This window comes from Xiphophorus hellerii, chromosome 13 (assembly GCF_003331165.1).
Source record: "Xiphophorus hellerii strain 12219 chromosome 13, Xiphophorus_hellerii-4.1, whole genome shotgun sequence".
NCBI classification, from domain to species: Eukaryota; Metazoa; Chordata; class Actinopteri; order Cyprinodontiformes; family Poeciliidae; genus Xiphophorus; species Xiphophorus hellerii.
Genome location: NC_045684.1, coordinates 24475123 through 24491564, shown reverse-complemented (window position 1 = coordinate 24491564; position 16442 = coordinate 24475123).

The following is a 16442-nucleotide window of genomic DNA, read 5'->3' as shown; positions in this document are numbered from 1 at the left end:
ATACCTGGAGGAATTTCATCGGACATATCAAGAAAAGAGGTAATAAAAAAAAAGAAAAAAAGAAAGAAACATTATTTATACAAACCTAACACCAAAACGATGGTACCAATAAATATTTATACATACACATCATTACAACTAAACTAATCTAAGATCAATAAAGGAATAAATTGAACTCGACATAACTCTTCAGAGCTTCACCCCTCCCAGTTGACACGATATGCTCCATGAGCGTTAAGCAGCACCTGGAGCCTTTTTCCTCCACCCTGCTGTGAGACACACTGGTGCTCACTCAAATTAAACCAACAACAATTCCAAGAAACTTCATTTTTACCCACATTCTCCCCGTAGAGGCTGGATGGCCAGTCCCACCTGCCTGCGAGAATATTCAACCAAATGTCAAAACTCAACTGAAACAAGAATCAATTAAACGCAACATAAGGTCAATAATCCTATTTTGTTCGTGATGAAACCCATGGTCTCCATCACAAAATGCATGAATAAGATGGTAAAAATATGGAAGAAAAATTGTTTTCCTTCTGACAAATATACATGAAAAATATTGCTGTTATTCTTTTACCATATAATACAGGTGGGCATTTATCATATTATCATACATTTAACCTCCTCCCCCCAAAATTCTAACTCCCATCATTTCTAAGTTTGTCACTCACTACCTTTTTGGAAGTTTGCAATTTAGCAAATAACTACATTTCTTTGGACTTTTGTTTTGTCTTTTAGACCAGTACTTACATTTGCATTTCATACTTTCTCTCAATTGAACCTATGACCTAGGTAACCAAGGCAACAGTCCTAACAGCTGTGCTAGGAAAGCAAACATGGGAAGAGAATAATAATTTTTTTTTTTTAAATTTCAAAGGAGAATCCATATATACCTTAACAAAACATATCTGAGTTAGAAACTGTGAACCAACTGTGTGTGTTTTTATTATATTGTTTGTCTTTATCTCTGCAGGGAAAGGGTGAAAACCAGGGCAGAGCAGAAGTGATCATAGGCCATCATGTGGCTCTGTTTTTATAAACAGCACCATCTGGCATGCTAACAGCTCAGGACTCAAACATCCTGGTCATGATGGTATGGGAGAGGCCTTGGTACACAAGGGATTGCTGACACGCTATTATGCACCACAGAATGAAACGAATGCGGTGCCAGCCAGCTCCAGTGGCCATATTGTAAACTCTCAGACGTTATATGAGCTTTAAACGTGACAAAGCGCTGTAAATAGCCTAACGCTAAAAAAAACACATTTTTGGAGGGGGCTGGGTGTAAACAAGATGTGCGGTGCTTCGTAAATCCCATCAAAGACTTTTGGTTTTTATCCAGATCGCATCTGAATTCCTCTGTCTGTAAGTGGAAAACTTCATTTCAATATTCCCTTTCATCTGCGCTCAGAACGGCGTCCTGAACTCACAGTCCAACTGGCGACAAAAGGAATGAAACAAAAGGAAAGAAGAAAGTCTTTACCTTTTCTAAAGGGGCAGAAAAGGTAGTAGATGTAGGTTGGGTGTTAACTGTTAATACAGTATCCATGTCAGAGAGAAGGGGAGAGCATCAAGGAAAGGGGTGCTAGATGCATTTATTGAAGCTGCCGAATTACCCTGAGGCTCTGCAGAGGTGACCTCTCTTACATCCAAAGTCATTCCCGTTGGGATGAGGCCTGGACAAAACTCGGCCTTTGTTGGAAATCTAGCTTCAGAGAAGTCTTTACTGCTCAGTCAACTCCAGGTGAGGAAACACTCAAAAGAAACTAAACTGAACCACAGCGAATGAAGTTCAATTCAAAGACTTTGCCTCATAGTTTATGTCATTTACCTTGAACTCCATTTATGTCTTCAGATGAGAAAACCCAATTAGCTCATAGGCATAACAACGACAGAGGAGTAGATTGGTAACAAGTTTAAATTTGGTGAGTAAAGATGTTCAGGAGCTGGGAATCCAAAGTCATGGTCACTTGGATGTTAAAAGGTTTGGACAGAGGAGAGGAATCCAGGAACCCAGGGTGACAGAAGGGAGGACGGATTGGCTGGTGGGTGAAAAGGTTTCCATCAGCTGACTGAGGGACGGCAGACAGGCCGGGTGAGTGAGTGTGAACTGATCGCTGCAGCCAGCCTAATACATAATAAAGGTTATTTTGATTTTGTAAAAGTGGTGGGGCTGGTTGACCTTTTGACCTTTAAACTTTCATTTATACCTTCAAAGCCAAAGCGGCACAAACAAACATTTTTGTTGCACAAACGTAGTCAAGTTGATTGACACCAATTTTATCTGATTTGCAGAAGGTGGGTTGGGGGGGGGGGGGTGACCTTTAATGACCTCTGGAAACATTTATTAATATCTTTAAAATGACAGCAACACAAACTAAAATCTGTGCTGCACAAACGTTTGACACCATTTTTGTCTGGTTTGAAGAAGTTGGGGAGGCCGACGTCACTCGGGTTATTGATACAACTGTTCTTACAGAGCCACCTAAATCGTTACTCAAAGGCCAGATTATAATAACCGTACCCTGTGCTTGACGGAAAGGCTCAGTTATCTCATTCCGTTTCATCAACCTCACACATGAAAGCTGTGAATATAATGAGGCGACGGACGCTCTCTGAAACCTCACGGCAAGCCGAGCGCCTTTGATCTGCAGCATCTCATCGCTGATCGCTCGTCATCTGCACATTTCACCGCCGACTCCTCCCTTTCCCCATGTGCTCATCTAAACAGGAAATAAACCAAAGAGCGTCTCCTTTCCCTTCTCTCCCTGTTCTCCACTCAGATCCTTAAAAACCGCATCGCTCAGAGCGCTCTTGTGACGACCGGTTTGGTCTCCTAATGTACGCTCTCTTAAGTGTTGCTGTTCCCATAAATGGTCTGTTGAACTGTGAGTGACGTGCTAACACACCTTTCTCGGGCTACAGCTTTAGGATGGAGTTAAGTGATACGATTCACCTCATGGACGTTAAAATAAATGACACTGCAAACACAAGCTTCAATGTATTTTGATGAAATTTTGTAAGAACCCTGAACAAAGTAGCACATCATTATGATCGAAAAGGGAAAGAAATGTGTGATTTTATATTGCTGGATATTTGTCTGCGTAATAATTAGCTGTCATTTCACCATTATGTGTTTTTGAGAAGTTTTGAAAATATTTAGAAATATTTACCCCTTTTTGAGATTTATCTCTAAAAGGGGTAACATTAACAACGTCTTGATGATTCATAAGCATTAACGTTTCATTAATAATTTTGTTTTTGTAGAGGGGAAGCACGTCTGCGTGATTTAGAAGAGATGAATATTAGAGATGGGCAGATCAATCTAAAATATTGACATTGATACTGAGTCGGTACTAATATCAAATCTACACTAGTGTGGTCAGATAAATATTTTAATTTCAGATTCCCTTTTGAAATGTAATTTTTGTATTGTAGTTTCTCAATTCTAGCTCAAAAGATATTTTATTTTTGAATGGCTCTCTAATATTTTTCTTAGCGCTTTATTTAGGAAAAAAAAAAAACAAAATTAGTTTTGTTGTCGATATCTTGTTCAAGTATTTTGGAGACACTTTATTTTGTCCAAATTCTGTCCTACGTTTGAACAAAATGATTCAAGGGGGAAAAAAACACGTGAAGGTCAGACATTTGATGAAATATCAAACTTAGATGTGAAGGTATTGGCATAAACAAACCATCATTCTCTTACTATTTCCTGCCGTCTTATTCTTCATTTTCGCCAGTGGTAACATTTGGTTCTTGATCACTTCACTCATGTGTTGTGAAAAAAAACATTTTCATGCAGTTCTGCTAAATACTTCTAATAATTTTGAAAAACCACCTCACATTTTGATCAACAAACTTTTTGTTTTATTTTTTAAATTGGCATATTTGTAATTTTATGTTGCGCAATTCAATGGTTCGTGGAAAGACAGTTACAAACACTTTTGCAAGACACTGTAAAAAAAAAAAGTCTAATACTCAAGACATAATGACGAACCTCTGTGATGAGCATCAAAAGTAGCTAAAAGCTTTGTTTTCTAAGAAACATCCTACATTATCTCCGCCTGTGTGCATCTGGAGTGAAGGGAACTCGGAGTCTCATTGCTATTCTCAATTTGTACTTGACATTTCTTTCATTCGTTCCAAATCTGTTAAGGCTACGCCTGGCACGTCCTGGTCAACTCGGTCATTTGCTGAAATAAAATCTGCCGTTCTCATCACGGTCATGTGAAAGGGCAGTTTAGCATCCAAAAAGCCCAGCACTTTTTCATATCAGACACCGAACGAATCACCCAATAACCCTTTATCTACATTAGATCTGCCCAACGCCTGAAATCAATGCAGATGAAATTGCAGGGAAAGGTTTAGAGGTTTAGGTCTTGCTATTTAAAGTGCCTTTTTCTCTGTTTTTTTCTTCTGACCAAGGATTAGGAGGCGGTTGGTATCGCCTTGCATCACAGATTTTTTTTGTCTGGGTAAAATGACAAATGATAAAAGATCATCCAGATTGTTGCAGTCAAAGAAATATGATGAGAGGTGCACATCAAAAAGTACACAAACATCGCTTCACCCTCTCTCTCTTGTTTCAAACTCATTATTTTCTGGATGAAAACGCTGGTTTTTATTTGACAAATATTTCTAACATTTGCCTCATCGAGGACAAATGTGTTTTCTTCTTCCTTTTCAAACAAGTAAACACAAAGAAATGCAGATGTATGGACACAAACAATTTCCATACAAGTAAATACACATTTATGATACTAATTATGTTGAATTTACTGTGATTTCAAGGCTCCCCTTGGTTTGGTGTGTAAAAATCCTTAAAATGTTGAAAAATCCAATCTTTTATTTATGAACATTTATGCAACAGAAGGAAACATTTTTCAATAGAAACATTGCTTAGGTGAGATTATGTATTCACAGGACGACTAACAGAAGAGCACATTAATAGAGCATCAAGAAGAAAGCCATTGTTGAAAGAAGTCCCATTTAAAGTTTACTACAAGCCATGGAGGAGGTACAGCAAACATGTGGGCAAACAAACCAAATCGGTGGCTATGCTAATTAGCCTCAGCATTCATGAAAGGCTATACTGTCAGGAACTGAGGTGGAAATTGGCCTCCGGCCACTGTGGCAGGTTGGAAATGTGAACAGAAAAAAATGCGTTCAATTTGTACTCCTGACATGTAGGGGGAAGCAATGTGCCTGAGTTACTACTACTAAATGCAAGAAGAAGGAGAAAATTTGAGCAGAGCTTCCTTATCAGTAGGTGGCGGTAAATCTTCAGCTGTTTGCTAACTGCCAATCTGACAAAACAAAAAAAGACAGAAATTTGAGCAGCAGCTTTAGCAATGTGGCAGTACATTTCAGGACCTAAGTGGGTGGTAGACAACAGAAATATTTCTCATGAGGATTCGAGGGAAGAACCGAAAGTGAAATGATGTTGGGGGGTTTTTTGTATGAAAAATGGACGGTGGCGAGTTCTGACTGGCTTGTTTTTGATGAGAGCAACCAATGTTTTGCTCCAGCTGTTGGCAGCACGCGCCGTCCAGCGGGGAGGCTAACAGCTTCGTGGAAGGCACAAACAATTTGAATTTAGAGGCCGTCAAGGACCACGAATCATCTAAATGCCACAAGGAGGTGAAATGTGTGCTCCAAGGTATTGTGACGCTGAAGAAAACTGCTGCTAGGGGGGCTGTGAACAGCCTGAAAACAGCCTAGCATGAAAAGCTGAATGTAGTGTAGGAATACAGGCTGTGGAAAGGGCAGACCGAGAGTATCACCAACGCCACCACCAGTAGAGATCATAAGTGGCCGGACAAACTGGTCGCATGTGCTACTGGCGAGCGGAGAGGTGTGGTCAGCGGGCTAAAAGCAAAGAACGGCAGTCATGTCCTGCGGATCCACTGCATGACCCGTCACCTGGAGCTGGCCTCCAAGACTTCAGTAAAGAGCTGTGCCTTGACAAGCCTAGAAGAAAATCTCTTATCAGGCATTGCATGTGTTTTTATCACCAAAGTCATGTGAACAGAGCAAATCTGAGGCACAGTTTTCTGCATCTGTCCAGCTTTCATACCCACAAGGATCATATCTCAAGGGCTCTTGGTCACTTGCTTGTTGTAGTCCGCTGTTGAGTACAAATTCCCTCCCATTCCTCCTACTTTACCATTGTGTTTTTGCTGCAAAGCAACATTCCTACCAACTCCACTATGCAGCCCAGATCAGAAACGTTTTTAAAATAAATTTTTTTTTAAAAAAGTTCAAGGGATACAGATAAGAAAATACTTTGCAGAGGCAATTCCACCATTTTGCAGCGTTATTGATATAAATGATTCTCTACCTTTACTGTATTTTCAACTCCGTGTGGAAAACTCTATTACGACGTCTTCCAGGGCGTGAAGTTTTTGTCACCCGCACCATAAGAGGTATTGGAATTGAAAAACAGAGCATGAACACACAAACTGTAATTTCTTTTCTCCTCACGGTGTGTGTGTGCGCGTGTGTGCATGACGTGCTTGAGATTGGCCATCACTCCACGTGGATCCGGCGGCGGTAAGTATACCAGGGAAAACTGACGTCTCCTCTCAGGGCGAAAGTAGACTTTTGTTTTGTCGCTGTCGCATAAGCGTCGGAGATGCATGTTCATCTCTGACCTGTTGTGTTTGCTTTGACAAGCATATTAAAAGGCTGTCAAAAGGAGTGGAATATAAATAAATGGGATGGTAGCCAAAGAGAGGAAAAGGACAAACACAGGGAGGCCATGCAGTGTGGAGATCTTTGTGATATGCAAGACCCCGTACTTAGGCGTGAATATGAAGGTCCTCTCTTGGAGACAGTTGTCACATCCCGCAACATGCCACCAAGGTTAGCCAGTTTCCAGCCTTTCACACTCAGCGACTGATACACAAGGTTTTTAAAAAATCTGTTCGGAAAATGATGTGTCTGTCTGTTTTATTAAACACTACGGCTTTTCGGCTGAGGAGGAGAAACGAACAATAACGTTGAAGGCTGACGAATCGCCAACAACTTGAAGTTCCCATTGTAATGTTAAAATTCAGCAGCTGGTTTATATAGAACTCTGATGATACGCATACGTGAGAGTGAACCAACCCAGCAAATATGTCAGAATTTAAGAAACCAGCCTCCCAGTTTCACCTAAAAAAATTTGCTAAATTTGGCTTCCAATGGCCTGTTTGGGCATCAGAAAGCGAAGTTGCCCAAATATCGATTTTACTGGGTTTAGAGTTCTTTGAAGATTAATTTTGTGGATAATTAGGGTTTTTCCACCGAAGAGGTTTCAGTTCTTAACCAGGGCTGGTGTTAAAATCAATTCTGATCCGGTTTTGTAAAAGCCACATAAAATAAACATCTAATTCGGCTCATTTTATTTTTCATCATCCCCCTGTACTGAAGAAAATGTAACCACATAAACAATATTATCCATCCCAGTATCCCTGGAAACATGTGCTCTAATACAAGTAAACAGCTTTTAGAGCGAGCTGTATTAACCCCTGGAGAGGACGAACAGTGCTAAAGAAATGAATCTAAAAGGTATTTATAAATTCAAGGGAAAAAAGGGCACTAACCAGCTCATGTGGCATCGACAGGTGTTAATTGTGATGCTATTTAGACATCTTAGCCTTGTAAGCCGTTGCACTATTGTGAGGGGTTTTGTTTTTTGTGCTTACTTTGTCCCAGGACAAAAGATTAAATTTAGCAATTGTGTTAATTGTGGAAACGTTGATGAATGTGCATTGCCCTAGTCACATAAATGAAATTAAATTAAGTCCGGTTTCCACACCGTCAACTTCGGTTCAACTTCGGGCAACACAGAATAGCTGGTCTTTCAGCGTGAACCGCGTTGTCGCCTGTAGAGAAAGTACCAGTTCCACTGGCAGGTTATATCCCTTATGGAAAAAAAATGTTTTATTATAGGTGAAATAATCTGCCAATGGAACTAGCACTGTCTCGTCAACATTCTGACATTAATGACTTAAAACAAGCTCCTATATTTTCCTAAAGCTACTTTTAAGTTAGTTTTGTCTTATTTCAAGTGTGCTAAGATATTTCCATTAGAATTTGACCAAAAGTACTTGGTAAGATTTTGTATTTTTGCAGCGAAATCCCTTTCAAGCCCTTTCTAAAACCTAGCCTAAATAAGGTGGCAAATACCTTTTCACCAGTGAATCACTTGAGAAAGTCAGCAATAAAAGTACGTAATGACTTTACACAGGCAAAAGTTGTCTCCATATAAAATCCCTGAAGCTATAACTGTAATAACCGTCTTAGAGGCCAAGAAGTCTCGCATGCATATATGTATGCAAACGCCCTTTTTTTTCTTCTTCTTCTTCTTTTGTTGCTCACACCCACCAGGCCATCCACTGACACGTTGAAGGATTTCTCTAGAGAGAAGCAGCGGAGTGGAGCCGAACGCCCACAGAGTCTGCCGCGGCCCAGGCAGCCGCTGTCTGTTTAGCCAGACGAAGCAGAAAGCTCGCACTTCCTACGGCAAGAGAAGTCAACCTTGTTATCCAGTGGCCAAAAAGGAAAAAAAAAAAAGGAGCAAGATCCACCAGCAGCGGGCGTGTAACGTCCTAGTTATCTCCCCGGAGGACTCGCACAAACCGTTCGCCGGTTCAATATATCTGGGAGTAATTGAACCCAGACAAGGCGCCCGATGAACGCCGGGGACTAGAGCGAGAAGCGTGTCCCAGAGTTGGCAGTCCTGATGGGGCCAAAGTGGCCCAAAGGACACACACATACACACACACATGCTTCACAAGCAGAATATGAGGATTTAAAAAAAAAAACATTTTCTGAAAGTAATATCGGCAAAGGACATATTATTCAATCACCGGGATCCAGAGGCCAAGTCTGTCATGTAATTAGATGCTCTTTCATTCTCGTTTTCTCTCCGTCTCGTCTGCTCCTGCATATTCAATGAAACGCACACTTGCTCTATGCTGTCCAAATACAAGAAAAAGAGTCGGGCTTTTAACGCTCATACAAATGGAGGGAGGGTTCTCATTAATGCACAAACGTGTTATTGGGACTTATCTTCACTTGAGGGCAATCCTAACTCCACGTGGCCAGAAAGGTGTCAGGCGTGACTGTTGAAATGCCACCTGGATCACACACACACACGGACGGACGAGATTTGGAGCGGTCAGATTGGGCAATGCCAAAGAGGACCCTGGGAGGCGAATGGAAGAAAATTTAAGGTGGAGAAAAACTGGAAGCGGGATTAAGATGTGAGAAGGCAGGGATGTTGATGGGGTCAGGCGGTTTAACGGGAGGGATTGATATAATGATATGAGAAAAGGTTGAAACTCTAATCTGTATTCATCAGGGGCCACCCTGTCTGGTCAACACCCACAAGAGCTGTTGGTCCGTTTGTTCATGTCATATTGTACTTAGATTAGAGTTTTTTTCTACACTCCATGTCAACAGGTTGCAACAGAGTAATAGGTGTCAAACTAAGAAAAAAATTAAATAACATGACAAGAATAAAGCCATGTTACGAGAATAAAGTCAGTGTTATGAGAATATCATGACTTTATTCTCATAAAACTGACTATTCTTGCATTTAAACTTTATTCTCTTACAACGTTATTCTTGTAATACTATGATTTTATCCTGATAATATTCCGACTTTATTCTCGTAAAACTGTGACTTTATCCTCATATTATTTCGACTTTATTCTTGTTCGACTTTATTCTTGTAGTGCTAAGACTTCCTTCTCATATTAACTTTTTGCTCGTACAACTTTATTATTTTTGATTAATTTAGCATGGCCCCACAACCCATCAATATTTTTTTGTTGTTGATTATTTCAAGTTTATTTTTTTTTAAATGGGACATTACAGATTAACACTTAATGTAAATACATGAGGTTATAGCCAAGTGGCTAACTACCATTTCTAGTCCCAGTGGTAGGATGATGTATGTGATGAAAAAAGAAGAAGAAAAAGTAGCTTTAGACTACTGAATAACTACTACTACTTCATAAAGGACAAAAGAGGTTAAGCAAGCAGTCATTTTCAATTTGTAGCCTTTAACACTTCAATAACGGTTAACGATTATTGATATAACGGTTTCAATTTGACTTTTAAGTTGATAATTTGAATACAGTTAGCAAAACCGTACTAAAAGTAAAGTTTATACGGTTAAGCTAGGCTAAGTTAAACAGGCTAATCATGTGGCTAGAAAAATTAGCTTGTGCCCTAAGCTAGGTGTTTTCCATGCGAGGCCCCGCCGAACAGAATTAGCTTTTGGGTGGAAACCCCATTAGCAAACCCTCACACAATGCTACAAAATATGTAAAGCAAACTTTGAGAATGTTTCTTCTAGCTTTTATTCCTTAGTAATTATTAGATTCCTTTACATAATTGTGACCTCATTTCTTCTTACTTTTGTTAGCCATGCTATGCTAGCTTGATCAATTTGACTCCCAGCTAATCTGAAAGAATGAATGATGAGTGGACATGGCAAATAACGTCTAAAAAAAATGTTGAATTCGTATTTTCTTAAAAACAGATCAGATTTTACGAAATTTACTTAATCAAGTTTTAGATTGAATTTTTGCCATTTTTTTCCCCCTCATCTTCCCTCCAGTTTTTTGAGGCTTCCAATCTCCTAAAACTCCCTGGTTGTCTCACGATGAGGGTGTTGGTAGAATCTTAGGAAGCCTAAAAAAAAGTGGGGCGAGCTCCATTTGGGCGATAAAACCCAGAAAGCAGATTATTTCCTCCTGGGAAGCATTCAGCAATATTTTACTGTAAGAGGGGAGAGAGGAGCTCATGCATGAAGCCATTCACCGGCAGACTATTTCAGTGTGTGTTGATGTGTGTGGCCTCTGCAGTGCTTTGATTTACCAGAGTGGGCCTTTCAGCCTTCGACTGGGTGGGTGAGGTGGTGGTTGGGGGGGTGGAGGCTCCTCCATCCTCTCCATGAGGTCCTTCCCTGCAGAAATGGCCGTCTATTTCGGAGAAGACGTGGGGATAATAACAGTGGAGTTTCCAGGGAAATGGCTCAGGGTTTTTTATTTATTTATTTTTTTGCTTTTGTCTCAGTGCTTTCCAGCAGCGACTGTTTCTAGAGGCTGCCGTGCTTTAAGTTCATCGCGTGTCTCCCAGTGGCATAGTTTGCCCTGCAGCTCAGAGATACACGGCTTCTGTGTGTGTGAGTGAGCGTGCAAATATGATTTACTTTCAATGTAATTACCAGTCACACCTGACTAATTAAAAAATGAATTAATAATCACTCTGCAGCTAATTACTCATTACTCACATGATTTATTTCATGTTACCCCGCAAACTAGTTTGTCATTGACCCAACGTAGAGAGGAGGAAAAGGGAACTAGTTCAAGGTTCAGCCTCAATAAACAGTGGAGTTGATGGTAAAAAAAAAAAAAAAATGTTATTTTCAGGTGTTTCATGTTCTTTTTTTTAGAAAGTAAAACCTGTTTTTTTTTTTTACAGAAGTAAACTTTAACAGCTTTGGAACATAAAATATTGAATTAATTTTCAAAAGGACTCCCTTTGTAGTCTGATTCACTTTTATTTCATCATTTTATGTATGTAGTTGAAACCAGATATTTACTAACAACTAAAAAAAAAAAGACATACACATTTTTCCTTACTGTCTGAAGTCAAATCAGACCAAATTTCTCTTGTTTTAGGTCAGTTAGAAATATCAAAATTATTTCTATTGGCTAAATACCAGAAAATTAACATTAACAGTAATTTTCCGCAACATCAGATTTATTTGGTCAGTATCAGGGATGTAACATACACACTACTTGACTGAGGTTTAAACATGATCTTATGGATTCGTCTTTACACTGAGCTATACAGACTCAGTCTACACACCCCAGCTGACAACCATAGTAATATAGAGCTATCCTTTATGAAGGATTACAATGTCTTTGTCTCTCTTCCCACTCTTCCTTTTCCCGTCCTCCTCTCTCCCTGAGGGAGCAGTGTATCTGGAGTTAGTAAATTTAATTTAAGAGTCTGTAGAGTGGAGTATTTTTCAAAGATCTTTCTTGTTTTCTTCAGTGCTTTAAGTTCTACCAAGTCAGCAGTTTTCTTAAAGCACCAGTCCTTTACGGCGCTCGCCTGAAATAACAAAGCTGCCCCGTTAAGGGATCAGCCGAGACCTCAGGTAAAATTTATACAGGAGCAAAAAGGCAAAGGCTTTCTTGGGAGTATATGACTCTTTTATCAAGTTCAATTTATTCGTAAGATAGTGAATAAATGCTGCACCCGATGTCAACGTACTGCATAATCCAAAACACACTTTTTGTTTCTTTAGATCCAGACACCGGGTTTGCACTGTTAGGACAGAGGTTGGATGGTTTCGACCTCGCATTGGGTCAAAAACGGTGACCCGGTTTGTTGGGTCAGTGAAGGAGCACAAGATGAAATAAGAATTGGCGAGACAATAAAATGTTCCTGTATATTAATTGTGGGTTATGTTAATAGCTTTAGTTCACACTAGAGTTTGGTCACCTCAGAGATGCCCAGTCCACAAACAAAGACAGCATTAACATTCACCTAAAAATAAAATAACATCTTTGCTGAAATTCAAACTTGCAACCTTGTCTTTGAGAACAAAAGTTTGGAGTACTTAGAAAGTGTAGTTGCATACTAAGAGGATAGACGTTCACAAATGTAGTAGATTTTAATACAAATGATCAAATGAATAGCACAATGTACATGTACTATATGTCACAAATTATTTTACACTTTTTTAATATAACAGTTTTTAAAAGGAAACAAACTGTGTGCATCACAGTCACTCTCAACTGACTATTACCAAATTAAGTCAACTTAACCATGAACGTGCAAAGAAATTGGGTAAGGTTAAAGTAACATATTTTTTAAAAAAAGTAAAAAAAACAAATTAAATTAAAATGTAATTAACCGTTATCTTCACTCTGGGTAAAAAGATAGAAATGGCTACCAGATAAATTGAATCTTCTTCAAACAAAAGATTATTTTATTTTATTATTTTCATTTACTTCATAATCCTCCTTCGGAAAAATTAAATGGGTGGCTTTGACGGACAAAGTTTTAAGATGTTTTCCAAAGAAAAATGAAGTTCCACTAATCCTTATTGTTATGATCTGGACATATATAATTTAATTGTCAGAATGGAGCTGAATCGTCTTTCGTCTACTCCTCAGTTTGTCATAAGCATAAATTAATAGGGTTAGAATTTATACATAATGCCTTACTTTTAATTTGGACAAACAGCTTCCGTGCAGAGAGAGGCTATTTGAATGAGCTTTTCCTTTTTGTGTGTAGTGGAACAATTAGGAAGTGAGGTTCAAACACTGGTAGCGCCCAGAAATTACTTTGCTAACTGGCCTGTCAAGTGTCACATAACCCATTACCACGTCAAAACCCTGCAGGGTTTGTTAGAAAAATGTACACAGAAGTTAAAGGAAGCAGTGATCGAGAAAGTTATATATACTGTATATGTAGAGAAAATAAGCTCCGTGTTAATTAAAAAAAGGCCACTAAAGCATCTCACAACCATCCCTCTCAGATGAGAAGTCTGAAGTCGCCATTGGCAACAGTGGGTCGGCTGGGGTCAAAGAGGTGAAAAAAATAATTGGTTTCCTCACATATTTAAAATAAAGTCAAGAGAGGTGAAATTTAATTCATGAACTACCACTCTCTTGTTTCAGGTCAATTAAAAAGGTATGCAACACTGAACATTCTAAGTGTAATTAACATTTAAAGGCAAAGTTCATTTATTTTACTCAACTGCTCTTGTGGTTATTAAACGGGAGTGCAATGCAAAATAAAGCTGTGAGCCTGCTGTAATGTAACGGTGTCGCATTTGGGGTGGGACATTGTTGGAGGCACAATTGCAGCACATTTAGAAGCTAAGATTTTGACCCATTGCATATGCAGTCATATTAGAATATTATTGACAAGTTCATTCAACTCAGTAACTCATGTTGGGCCTAATGGCATGAAGGACTGAACTACATAAAACAAGGAGCCTGGCATAAAAACTGTTAATCCCATAATTCACTGCATTAACCCTCTCTTAGGACTATTAGGTTTTCACACCTGACAGTCTGGTACACTTAGTTCAATTTGGGACCAAAATTACAACATTTGTTACACTTTCAGTTGGTGTGGTTTGCTTTCAAACTGCACTGTGTCAAACGACCCAAACCCTTTGAAAAACCTGTTCCTCCCCTCGCCTGTGATGGCGCTGGACTAAAAATCACTAAAGAAAGCAACACAAAAACATCTGAGGAAGACATGAGCGCAACTTCCTATTTCACAAAATATAACCAAAACTAGAGTGGTGTCAGATTTGAGTGGTTGTAGAATTTCTCTTTTGTCTTTGGTGAAAGACCATACGTGATTTCTTAGTCCTCCCACAAGCCATGGATCCAAATGAACTTAAGTCTACTGTTATTGAAATCAGTCTCTGTATTCTGGCTGATGGAATAAGCCTTCAGCCTGTCTTACTCATAATTATGCAGAAAGAATATTTGAATTATTTCTGTCTATTGCCATTGCTAAACCAACTCTGTTGTCATTCTTTCCAGGGAGAAGTCCTACAGCTCCACCCATGCTGGTCGCATGTCCCACCCAAGAAGATACCTGTTCCAGGATCAGAGAGAATCCCAATCACATGTTACTCTGCTACTGCTGAGCTCCTCCAACTGCTAGCCAAACGGCTAACCATTATATTTGCTTTGTTCTACTTTTTAAACACATCCTGTGTAATCAAACCTTGCTGACCTCCATCTATCAATCCGTTGGTCATACATGTTTATTCTTGCAGGGTTGCAATGGGGCTGGAGCCAATCTCCAGGTTGAGAGCCCTGTTCAGGTCGCAAGTCCATCACAGGCAACCCCAGAAACACACATAACAAAAAAACATGCACAACCATACCTAAACGTAATTTTAGAGGAGCTAATTAACCAAACATTCATGTTTTTGGACTGTGGGAGGAAGCCGACGTACCCAAAGAGAACCCACGCATGCACAGGGGGAACATGCTAACTACTACTGTTACTACTTAGTAGAACAGTTCAGACAGGGATTTGAACCCTAGACCGTCATGCTGTACGGTCATCAGGTCAAAATAATTTTTTCACCATAATTATGTACCTCACCTCCATTGTGGTTTATTTTGCAAATATTTTAGCAGTCTGCCTCACAGTTAGAAATGATTTATGATTTTTCTCTGTGTATCCTGGAATAAGTGTTGTCTCAAATAAATTTTGCATCATTTGACCTTGCAGTTATACACACACAAACCATGTTGATCCAAAATGCGCACCTCACCATATGGCAGTAAATGATCAAAGATCCTATATTTGACTTTAAGATTTCTCCAGAGAGTAGCAGCATTGCATTCAAAAGGCATTTACATTAAATGTCTCCAGCTGAATTTAATTGCTCCCCTGCTTCCCTCATTTTCTCAAAGATGGAGCTCCCCGCTATGCTATGTGTGTGTTGGTATGTCAACTTGATTGTGGGAGGGTGTGGGGGGATAGAGGGGTGAGTCTGGAGAGGGGGAACGGAGAACGGAGGAGAGGAAGACTCTGAGGAATATTGGCCCTGTGGTGTGGTAGATATTGCATCCCTTAATAAAAGGCTGATGCCACGGGCAGACAAGGTCTGGGCAGAGAATGAAAAAAAAGGAAACAGGAGAGGGGAACAGCTACGCTCTGAAAATTTCTTCCGCTATTAAAATGACTTTGCTATCAGCTACATAATAGAGAAGATCTATTAGAATTAATTTAACAGTCAAAAACAATCTTTTGACAGCATCTGACCTTCAAATTAACTCTCGGATGGTGAGAGGGATTAAATAACTGATTGTGGTTGAAGCGTTCCTAATTAAAAAGATTGCATTGTAAACTTTGGTGTTAAATTTGATTCCTCCTATCAGTGACTGTGACTGACTAACTGAGTTTATGGTGAACAGTGAGTGGACCCTCGGTGTATGGGAAGTTGCTGAAATCTTCAAAATACTCGAATTTCCCTCCAAAGATGCTTAGAACTGCTTATTTTAATGGTTCATTCACCAAATACATCTCAATTATGAATTAATACGCACAGTGGAAGCCATCTTAGCGGTACTGCAGAAGCTAACATCAACTGTCTTCTTTGGGGTTACAGCCAATTAGTGCCAAGGACAATAAATGCCACTCCTGGATTTAGCAAGTCAAGTAGCAATTCATATTTAAAGTTCAAACTGGGTTTAGTGAAGAAGGTTCCTACTTGAAACTTAGAAATTTCCTTTTGTTTTCCCCTTTTTGTGACAGAACAACAAACTGAACAGGTATGAATCAAGAAGACCAAGAGAACCCATCACCCGAGGAAACAATCTGTCTTTGTCGCAAACAAGGCTTTCAGTTTTCTCTTTACCAACGGAATCCAGAGGATTCAA